We start from the raw sequence: 8357 nt of genomic DNA, 5'->3' as shown, positions 1-8357 counted from the left end.
CGGCACCGACAAAAGCCATCTCCTGGGGGCCTCCCCCCTGTTCTTCCATCCGTAAAGGGGGACCCCTTTACGGATGGAAGAACAGGGGGATCTTCGCAGTGGTGGGGACGGGACGGAGGGGTCTGCGGGTTTGCAGCCACGTAGGCCAGTTGCTCGCACCCCGGCCCCATGTGTCCCAGCTCCATGGACGAGGTGGGCCGCTTATGGCGGGATGCAGGCGTCCTGCGGGGGTCAGGGGACGGCGTGGGCACTCCCCGGGCGAGAGAGGGCGCCTGGGACCCGAGAGAGCACCCGGGAAAATGCCCAGCCCTGGCCCCCGTGGCTCCAGTGGCCTCCCCAGGCTCCTGCCGTGGGGCCTGGTCCCGCTCACCGGGCCCAGGTCCTCCGCAGGTGAATGCCTTTTGCGGACACCAGGGACCACAGGCCGCGGATCCCTTCACGGGCAGGGGGGGTTCGAGCTCTGTGGGACCCAGGTCGCAGCGCACACAGTCCCTTCTCGCAAAGTTCAGCCCAGTCTTTAGAGAGTAGAAGCGTGTCGGTCCAAGTTTTCCGCCTCGGGGCAGGGTGGGGCCGTTTGAGCCAAGAGAGACTCTTAGCCCCCCAGGCAGTCCTCAGGCCCGAGACCCCCAGGGAGACCCGGTCCCTGGGCGTGGGTCCCGCCCGCCGAGGACCGCCCCACCTGGCCCGGAACCGTGGCCGGCCCCTCTTCCCGGCCCCATGTCCCTAGCTCTTCCCTGGCACTCTGCCTCTGGCGGGGTGGGAGACGGGCTGGCAAGTGTGGTCCACGGGAAAACGCGCGGTCCTCTGGGTGGCAGGGAGGGCCTCCGTTAACTCTGACACCAGCCCAGGGACCCTGTGGACCTGGCGTGATATCTCAAGGGGGGGGCACGTTGCCCGGAGGGATGCTCTTGGGGTGGGGCCTGCTTGCGCCTGCGCGGCCCCGCCTCTTGGCCCGAAACCACCCAGCCGCGGCTCGGACAAAAGCCATCTCCTGGGGGACTCCCCCCTGTTCTTCCATCCGTAAAGGGGGACCCCTTTACGGATGGAAGAACAGGGGGATCTTCGCAGTGGTGGGGACGGGACGGAGGGGTCTGCGGGTTTGCAGCCACGTAGGCCAGTTGCTCGCACCCCGGCCCCATGTGTCCCAGCTCCATGGACGAGGTGGGCCGCTTATGGCGGGATGCAGGCGTCCTGCGGGGCTCAGGGGACGGTGTGGGCACTCCCCGGGCGAGAGAGGGCTCCTGGGACCCGAGAGAGCCCCGGGGAGAGTCCGAGGCCTGGCCGCAGAGGCCTCCATTGCCTCCCCGGGCTCCTACCATGGGGCCTGACCGTGCTCGCCCGAGGCCCAGATTCACCGCAGGTGAATGCCTTTTGCGGACGCCAAGGACAGGACGTCGCCGATTCCCTCACAGAGGTGGGGGTTCGAGCTCTGGGGGACTGAGGTCGCAGCAGTCACACTCCATTTTTGGGTGGTTCCGCAGAGACTGGAGGGTTGAAGCGGCTGGGTCCAAGTCTGCCGCCTTGTGGCAGGGTGGGGGCTTTGCAGGCGAATCAAGGCTCTTAGCCTCCCAGGCGGGGCACAGGCCAGACTCCCCAAGGGAGAACCGGTCCTTGGTCGAGGGTCCCGCCCGCCCGCCCCGAACCGCTCCACCTGGCGCGGAACCGTGGCCGGCCCCTCATCCAGGCACCAGGTCCCTAGCTCTTCCCTGGCACTCTGCCTCTGCGGGGGTGGGAATGCTGCTGGGAAGTGTGGTCCACGGGAAAACGCGCGGTCCTCTGGGTGGCAGGGAGGGCCTCCGTTAACTCTGACACCAGCCCAGGGACCCTGTGGACCTGGCCTGATATCTCAAGGGGGGGGCACGTTGCCCGGAGGGATGCTCTTGGGCTGGGGCCTGCTTAAGCCTGCGCGGCCCCGCCTCTTGGCCCGAAACCACCCAGCCGCGGCACCGACAAAAGCCATCTCCTGGGGGACTCCCCCCTGTTCTTCCATCCGTAAAGGGGGACCCCTTTACGGATGGAAGAACAGGGGGATCTTCGCAGTGGTGGGGACAGGACGGAGGGGTCTGCGGGTTTGCAGCCACGTAGGCCAGTTGCTCGCACCCCGGCCCCATGTGTCCCAGCTCCATGGACGAGGTGGGCCGCTTATGGCGGGATGCAGGCGTCCTGCGGGGGTCAGGGGACGGCGTGGGCACTCCCCGGGCGAGAGAGGGCGCCTTGGACCCGAGAGAGCCCCGGGGAGAGTCCGAAGCCTGGCCGCAGAGGCCTCCATTGCCTCCCCGGGCTCCTACCTTGGGGCCTGACCGTGCTCGCCCGAGGCCCAGGTTCTCCGCAGGTGAATGCCTTTTGCGGACGCCAAGCACAGGAGGTCGCCGATTCCCTCACAGAGGTGGGGGTTCGAGCTCTGTGGGACCCAGGTCGCAGCGCACACAGTCCCTTCTCGCAAAGTTCAGCCCAGACTTTAGAGAGTAGAAGCGTTTCGGTCCAAGTTTTCCGCCTCGGGGCAGGGTGGGGCCGTTTGAGCCAAGAGAGACTCTTAGCCCCCCAGGCAGGTCTCAGGCCCGTGACCCCCAGGGAGACCCGGTCCCTGAGCGTGGGTCCCGCGCGCCCGGGACCGCCCCACGTGGCCCGGAACCGTGGCCGGCCCCTCTTCTCGGCCCCAGGTCCCTAGCTCTTCCCTGGCACTCTGCCTCTGGCGGGGTGGGAGACGGGCTGGCAAGTGTGGTCCACGGAAAAACGCGCGGTCCTCTGGGTGGCAGGGAGGGCCTCCGTTAACTCTGACACCAGCCCAGGGACCCTGTGGACCTGGCCTGATATCTCAAGGGGGGGGCACGTTGCCCGGAGGGATGCTCTTGGGGTGGGGCCTGCTTGCGCCTGCGCGGCCCCGCCTCTTGGCCCGAAACCACCCAGCCGCGGCTCGGACAAAAGCCATCTCCTGGGGGACTCCCCCCTGTTCTTCCATCCGTAAAGGGGGACCCATTTACGGATGGAAGAACAGGGGCATCTTCGCAGTGGTGGGGACGGGACGGAGGGGTCTGCGGGTTTGCAGCCACGTAGGCCAGTTGCTCGCACCCCGGCCCCATGTGTCCCAGCTCCATGGACGAGGTGGGCCGCTTATGGCGGGATGCAGGCGTCCTACCGGGCTCAGGGGACGGCGTGGGCACTCCGCGTGCGAGAGAGGGCGCCTGGGTCCCGAGAGAGCCCCGGGGAGAGTCCGAGGCCTGGCCGCAGAGGCCTCCATTGCCTCCCCGGGCTCCTACCATGGGGCCTGACCGTGCTCGCCCGAGGCCCAGATTCACCGCAGGTGAATGCCTTTTGCGGACGCCAAGGACAGGACGTCGCCGATTCCCTCACAGAGGTGGGGGTTCGAGCTCTGGGGGACTGAGGTCGCAGCAGTCACACTCCATTTTTGGGTGGTTCCGCAGAGACTGGAGGGTTGAAGCGGCTGGGTCCAAGTCTGCCGCCTTGTGGCAGGGTGGGGGCTTTGCAGGCGAAGCAAGGCTCTTAGCCTCCCAGGCGGGGCACAGGCCAGACTCCCCAAGGGAGAACCGGTCCTTGGTCGAGGGTCCCGCCCGCCCGCCCCGAACCGCTCCACCTGGCGCGGAACCGTGGCCGGCCCCTCATCCAGGCACCAGGTCCCTAGCTCTTCCCTGGCACTCTGCCTCTGCGGGGGTGGGAATGCTGCTGGGAAGTGTGGTCCACGGGAAAACGCGCGGTCCTCTGGGTGGCAGGGAGGGCCTCCGTTAACTCTGACACCAGCCCAGGGACCCTGTGGACCTGGCCTGATATCTCAAGGGGGGGGCACGTTGCCCGGAGGGATGCTCTTGGGGTGGGGCCTGCTTGCGCCTGCGCGGCCCCGCCTCTTGGCCCGAAACCACCCAGCCGCGGCACCGACAAAAGCCATCTCCTGGGGGACTCCCCCCTGTTCTTCCATCCGTAAAGGGGGACCCCTTTACGGATGGAAGAACAGGGGGATCTTCGCAGTGGTGGGGACGGGACGGAGGGGTCTGCGGGTTTGCAGCCACGTAGGCCAGTTGCTCGCACCCCGGCCCCATGTGTCCCAGCTCCATGGACGAGGTGGGCCGCTTATGGCGGGATGCAGGCGTCCTGCGGGGCTCAGGGGACGGCGTGGGCACTCCCCGGGCGAGAGAGGGCGCCTGGGACCCGAGAGAGCCCCGGGGAGAGTCCGAGGCCTGGCCGCAGAGGCCTCCATTGCCTCCCCGGGCTCCTACCTTGGGGCCTGACCGTGCTCGCCCGAGGCCCAGGTTCACCGCAGGTGAATGCCTTTTGCGGACGCCAAGGACAGGAGGTCGCCGATTCCCTCACAGAGGTGGGGGTTCGAGCTCTGTGGGACCCATGTCGCAGCGCACACAGTCCCTTCTCGCAAAGTTCAGCCCAGACTTTAGAGAGCAGAAGCGTTTCGGTCCAAGTTTTCCGCCTCGGGGCAGGGTGGGGCCGTTTGAGCCAAGAGAGACTCTTAGCCCCCCAGGCAGGTCTCAGGCCCGTGACCCCCAGGGAGACCCGGTCCCTGGGCGTGGGTCCCGCCCGCCCGGGACCGCCCCACCTGGCCCGGAACCGTGGCCGGCCCCTCTTCTCGGCCCCAGGTCCCTAGCTCTTCCCTGGCACTCTGCCTCTGGCGGGGTGGGAGACGGGCTGGCAAGTGTGGTCCACGGGAAAACGCGCGGTCCTCTGGGTGGCAGGGAGGGCCTCCGTTAACTCTGACACCAGCCCAGGGACCCTGTGGACCTGGCCTGATATCTCAAGGGGGGGGCACGTTGCCCGGATGGATGCTCTTGGGGTGGGGCCTGCTTGCGCCTGCGCGGCCCCGCCTCTTGGCCCGAAACCACCCAGCCGCGGCTCGGACAAAAGCCATCTCCTGGGGGCCTCCCCCCTGTTCTTCCATCCGTAAAGGGGGACCCCTTTACGGATGGAAGAACAGGGGGATCTTCGCAGTGGTGGGGACGGGACGGAGGGGTCTGCGGGTTTGCAGCCACGTAGGCCAGTTGCTCGCACCCCGGCCCCATGTGTCCCAGCTCCATGGAGGAGGTGGGCCGCTTATGGCGGGATGCAGGCGTCCTGCGGGGGTCAGGGGACGGCGTGGGCACTCCCCGGGCGAGAGAGGGCGCCTGGGACCCGAGAGAGCACCCGGGAAAATGCCCAGCCCTGGCCCCCGTGGCTCCAGTGGCCTCCCCAGGCTCCTGCCGTGGGGCCTGGTCCCGCTCACCGGGGCCCAGGTTCTCCGCAGGTGAATGCCTTTTGCGGACACCAGGGACCACAGGCCGCTGATCCCTTCACGGGCAGGGGGGGTTCGAGCTCTGTGGGACCCAGGTCGCAGCGCACACAGTCCCTTCTCGCAAAGTTCAGCCCAGACTTTAGAGAGTAGAAGCGTGTCGGTCCAAGTTTTCCGCCTCGGGGCAGGGTGGGGCCGTTTGAGCCAAGAGAGACTCTTAGCCCCCCAGGCAGGTCTCAGGCCTGAGACCCCCAGGGAGACCCGGTCCCTGGGCGTGGGTCCCGCCCGCCCGGGACCGCCCCACCTGGCCGGGAACCGTGGCCGGCCCCTCTTCCCGGCCCCATGTCCCTAGCTCTTCCCTGGCACTCTGCCTCTAGGGGTGGGAGACGGGCTGGCAAGTGTGGTCCACGGGAAAACGCGCGGTCCTCTGGGTGGCAGGGAGGGCCTCCGTTAACTCTGACACCAGCCCAGGGACCCTGTGGACCTGGCCTGATATCTCAAGGGGGGGGCACGTTGCCCGGAGGGATGCTCTTGGGGTGGGGCCTGCTTGCGCCTGCGCGGCCCCGCCTCTTGGCCCGAAACGACCCAGCCGCGGCACGGACAAAAGACATCTCCTGGGGGCCTACCCCTGTTCTTCCATCCGTAAAGGGGGACCCCTTTACGGATGGAAGAACAGGGGGATCTTCGCAGTGGTGGGGACGGGACGGAGGGGTCTGCGGGTTTGCAGCCACGTAGGCCAGTTGCTCGCACCCCGGCCCCATGTGTCCCAGCTCCATGGACGAGGTGGGCCGCTTATGGCGGGATGCAGGCGTCCTGCGGGGCTCAGGGGACGGCGTGGGCACTCCCCGGGCGAGAGAGGGCGCCTGGGACCCGAGAGAGCCCCGGGGAGAGTCCGAGGCCTGGCCGCAGAGGCCTCCATTGCCTCCCCGTGCTCCTACCATGGGGCCTGACCGTGCTCGCCCGAGGCACAGGTTCACCGCAGGTGAATGCCTTTTGCGGACGCCAAGGACAGGAGGTCGCCGATTCCCTCACAGAGGTGGGGGCTCGAGCTCTGGGGGACTGAGGTCGCAGCGGTCACACTCCATTTTTGGGTGGTTCCGCAGAGACTGGAGGGTTGAAGCGGCTGGGTCCAAGTCTGCCCCCTTGTGGCAGGGTGGGGGCTTTGCAGGCGAAGCAAGGCTCTTAGCCTCCCAGGCGGGGCACAGGCCAGACTCCCCAAGGGAGACCCGGTCCCTGGGCGTGGGTCCCGCCCGCCAGGGACCGCCCCACCTGGCCCGGAACCGTGGCCGGCCCCTCTTCTCGGCCCCAGGTCCCTAGCTCTTCCCTGGCACTCTGCCTCTGGCGGGGTGGGAGACGGGCTGACAAGTGTGGTCCACGGGAAAACGCGCGGTCCTCTGGGTGGCAGGGAGGGCCTCCGTTAACTCTGACACCAGCCCAGGGACCCTGTGGACCTGGCCTGATATCTCAAGGGGGGGGCACGTTGCCCGGAGGGATGCTCTTGGGGTGGGGCCTGCTTGCGCCTGCGCGGCCCCTTCCTCTTGGCCCGAAACCACCCAGCCGCGGCTCGGACAAAAGCCATCTCCTGGGGGCCTCCCCCCTGTTCTTCCATCCGTAAAGGGGGACCCCTTTACGGATGGAAGAACAGGGGGATCTTCGCAGTGGTGGGGACGGGACGGAGGGGTCTGCGGGTTTGCAGCCACGTAGGCCAGTTGCTCGCACCCCGGCCCCATGTGTCCCAGCTCCATGGACGAGGTGGGCCGCTTATGGCGGGATGCAGGCGTCCTGCGGGGGTCAGGGGACGGCGTGGGCACTCCCCGGGCGAGAGAGGGCGCCTGGGACCCGAGAGAGCCCCGGGGAGAGTAGGAGGCCTGGCCGCAGAGGCCTCCATTGCCTCCCCGGGCTCCTACCATGGGGCCTGACCGTGCTCGCCCGAGGCCCAGGTTCACCGCAGGTGAATGCCTTTTGCGGACGCCAAGGACAGGAGGTCGCCGATTCCCTCACAGAGGTGGGGGTTCGAGCTCTGGGGGACTGAGGTCGCAGCGGTCACACTCCATTTTTGGGTGGTTCCGCAGAGACTGGAGGATTGAAGCGGCTGGGTCCAAGACTGCCGCCTTGTGGCAGGGTGGGGGCTTTGCAGGCGAAGCAAGGCTCTTAGCCTCCCAGGCGGGGCACAGGCCAGACTCCCCAAGGGAGAACCGGTCCTTGGTCGAGGGTCCCGCCCGCCCTCCCCGAACCGCTCCACCTGGCGCGGAACCGTGGCCGGCCCCTCTTCCAGGCACCAGTTCCCTAGTTCTTCCCTGGCACTCTGCCTATGGCGGGGTGGGAGACGGGCTGGCAAGTGTGGTCCACGGGAAAACGCGCGGTCCTCTGGGTGGCAGGGAGGGCCTCCGTTAACTCTGACACCAGCCCAGGGACCCTGTGGACCTGGCCTGATATCTCAAGGGGGGGGCACGTTGCCCGGAGGGATGCTCTTGGGGTGGGGCCTGCTTGCGCCTGCGCGGCCCCGCCTCTTGGCCCGAAACCAGCCAGCCGCGGCTCGGACAAAAGCCATCTCCTCAGGGACTCCCCCCTGTTCTTCCATCCGTAAAGGGGGACCCCTTTACGGATGGAAGAACAGGGGGATCTTCGCAGTTGTGGGGACGGGACGGAGGGGTCTGCGGGTTTGCAGCCACGTAGGCCAGTTGCTCGCACCCCGGCCCCATGTGTCCCAGCTCCATGGACGAGGTGGGCCGCTTATGGCGGGATGCAGGCGTCCTGCGGGGGTCAGGGGACGGCGTGGGCACTCCCCGGGCGAGAGAGGGCGCCTGGGACCCGAGAGAGCACCCGGGAAAATGCCCCGCCCTGGCCCCCGTGGCTCCAGTGGCCTCCCCAGGCTCCTGCCGTGGGGCCTGGTCCCGCTCACCGGGCCCAGGTCCTCCGCAGGTGAATGCCTTTTGCGGACACCAGGGACCACAGGCCGCGGATCCCTTCACGGGCAGGGGGGGTTCGAGCTCTTTGGGACCCAGGTCGCAGCGCACACAGTCCCTTCTCGCAAAGTTCAGCCCAGACTTTAGAGAGTAGAAGCGTCTCGGTCCAAGTTTTCCGCCTCGGGGCAGGGTGGGGCCGTTTGAGCCAAGAGAGACTCTTAGCC

The sequence above is a fragment of the Desmodus rotundus genome, unplaced genomic scaffold, assembly GCF_022682495.2.
Source record: "Desmodus rotundus isolate HL8 unplaced genomic scaffold, HLdesRot8A.1 manual_scaffold_18, whole genome shotgun sequence".
Lineage (NCBI taxonomy): Eukaryota > Metazoa > Chordata > Mammalia > Chiroptera > Phyllostomidae > Desmodus > Desmodus rotundus.
This window is presented reverse-complemented; position numbering follows the sequence as displayed.